The 2,858-nt window shown below is 36.3% G+C and overlaps 1 pseudogene; it reads left to right on the top strand.

Moving 5' to 3' along the window:
- LOC107686525 (uncharacterized) overlaps positions 1-2,858 on the top strand; it is a 45,891-nt pseudogene that overhangs the window by 23,768 nt on the left and 19,265 nt on the right.

Below are 2,858 nucleotides of genomic sequence, written 5' to 3'. Positions count from 1 at the left end.
CTGTGGAGATGGATAATGTGCAAACTCATGACAACGGGCCGTTTTGCTTCCGAGCAGAAAGAGAAAATGAGAGATACAGCTTCAACAACAGCTGTGTGTTCATTATCATGAGGGGTGAGGAAATGTAACCAGTCACTTCACATACTTTTGAAAATGTACTTCATCCATTATATCCCAAAACTAATGTAATGTCTTTGTGTTAAAAAAGCACCCAACGGACCTATGATGTCATCCCTCCCTGAAGACATCGAGCCCGGGACACGAGTCGCCGTCAAATGCTCAGTCAACCACACATGCTCCTCTCACCCTCCCCAAATCACCTGGAGCGTCCCAACAGCCCGAGAAACTATCAGCCACAGTCACATGGGTGGAGGCGTCTGGGAAACAGTGTCCGCTGTGACCTTTATTCCTACTGGATATGAAGAGAAAGATGAAATTGTCTGCACCGCCAAATTTTGGGGTGGTAAAACACAGGAAAATACTGCCTTCCTCAGTATTAGAAGTAAGTACAGACTGATGTTAATGAGATAAGTTTGTGCATTGGTCCGTGTTTTAATATGACTTCTCAAATAGAAACTACTTCATGTTGTATAAGAGTTGAATATTATTGAGGTGTGACTGGTAATCCTGTTGAAATAATATTGTAATAGGAATTCAAGGGCTTAATTTGGAAACTGTCGGGCTTTATGCCATAGCTCCCTCACTTGTGTTCATCCTGATTTGTGTGCTTGCTGGAGTCTTCATATGCAAGAGACGGCACAGGTAACTTTGCATAGCTTATTCTCATCTTTCAGAATTTTTGTATTAACTTTTGAGGTCTGTTACAGAAACTGTATCTTACACTGTAAAACCTAACTGAGATTGCTCCAAACATTTGAGGAAGCTTATTACCTCAAAACATTTGAGTAAACTCATTTTCTTAAAGTTAGTGGAGCTTCAAATTTATGTGACGGGTGGGTGCTGAGAGCCATGGGAGCCAAGCCAAGCCTCGCTTCCATGGCTCTCAGACCCACACCCCACTCATCACAATGATAATATACAACTAGCTATCAAAAAGGACTGTCACTACTCACTTACATGTAAATAGTCAAACAAAATGCAATATACTGTATGTAGTCTTAAAGGGGTCATATGATGCGATTTCAATTTTTCCGTTCTCTTTGGAGTGTTACAAGCTCTTGGTGCATAAAGAAGATCTGTAAAGTTGCAAAGACTAAAGTCTCAAATCCAAAGAGATATTCTTTATAAAAGTTAAGAGTCAGCCTTAACTTTTATAAAGTTCGTTCTAACACGCCCCCACATATCTACGTCACGATGTGGTAGCAGCATCATATGACCCCTTTAAAGATTTGCTGTCCATCCTCAACCTAACCACAGGCTCTACTCTTCACCACAACGGTAACATTACAAAACCAACATAAGAAACCTCTAAAAATCCTGACATAACACAACATTATATGCTAATTTCTCCCAATGTTAATCTTGTGCAAAAACACACAAAATAACACTTAATTTCAACATTTATTTTCCTTATATAATCTGACGCAAAGCATGCAAAGGGAACTAGAAAAATCAATCATTTTAAGTTCAGCTTACTACAAAGGAATGTTGAGTTCACAGAACTTTTTTCAATTAAGAACAATGAACTTTCATTATTATTTGAGTAAAATGAACTCATTTCATTTAATGCATTCCACTGATTGGTTTTACAAGGTAGAAATGCTTTAAGGTATTGAAACTAAATTTTGTGCATGTCCCGTCACCATCCTGAGATTATTGGAGCAGAATGGACACAGCGCCACTTCCTGGTCAAGAAATCTTAAAAATAGCTTCAAAGTTTCAAAACATTTGGCCTAAAATCATGAAACTTTGATGAAACAATGTTCAGTTAAATTTACTTGCAATGATTTTGCTAATGCTTATCTGTTCTTGTCAGTCAACATTGACAAAGTCTCAGTTTTACATTGTCATTATTGATTGTAGACAGCCTCATCATGATATGCAAGGGTCACATACACAATCTGAACAGAGGTATGTATGACACATATTATTTAATCAGATTTCACTCATTAATTCATGTTAAAAGCTTTCGATATCTAATAGCAATTTTAACCCTGTTCTCTGATGTAGGAGATCATTTTGGAACAGATTCTCAAGGTTGGAGTTTTCTTTTCTAAACTTATCTTTGTATCTTTGTATTTGGTCCTGAGACTAAATTAAAAATTTCTCCGCCAGTCGTTTTAGTACGCCCGAAGGAGGAGCGGCTTGGACTAATAGAGAAAACAGGAGTAATAACAGGCAAGTTAAACAAACAAACAAACAAACAAATAAATAAGTTAGTCTTTGTTTCTAATCCACTAACTAGTGCTATCTACAGGTACACTGGAAATGCTCCTGAAAGACCACCAAAGCCTGAACAAAGGCAGGTTGAAAGTATACTTATAACATTATGAATATTGTTCAAAAATTAATCATACTTTTTAAACATTACATGACTATTTAAATGTTGCATCTGTTAATAGACGGAGCATCTGGAGCCGATTTTCTAGGTAATTAGTCTACTACTTGTGTTCATTTTGAGTAGTGTTTCAGAAAAAAATATTATCCTCTAATTTTGTTCTGTTTTTGTTGTAGACACCAATCACCCAGAACCAATGCAAATCTGAGAGCAGAATACAAGTCAGTATTTTATTCTTTACTTAAAAAAAACAAAAAAACAAAAATCCATGTGTACGATAGTATGATTCCTTACATTTAAAAGATGATAACTCTCTCTGTCAATGAATGGCTTACTTATAGATGTCTTTGCATATTAAACAGATATGAGAAAGTAGTTTAACATTTTTGCATATATATAT

This window comes from Sinocyclocheilus anshuiensis, unplaced genomic scaffold (genome assembly GCF_001515605.1).
Source record: "Sinocyclocheilus anshuiensis isolate Anshui unplaced genomic scaffold, SAMN03320099.WGS_v1.1 scaffold1146, whole genome shotgun sequence".
NCBI classification, from domain to species: domain Eukaryota; kingdom Metazoa; phylum Chordata; class Actinopteri; order Cypriniformes; family Cyprinidae; genus Sinocyclocheilus; species Sinocyclocheilus anshuiensis.
The sequence above is the reverse complement of the archived record's forward strand: the minus strand, read 5'-3'. Positions and strand labels throughout refer to the sequence as shown.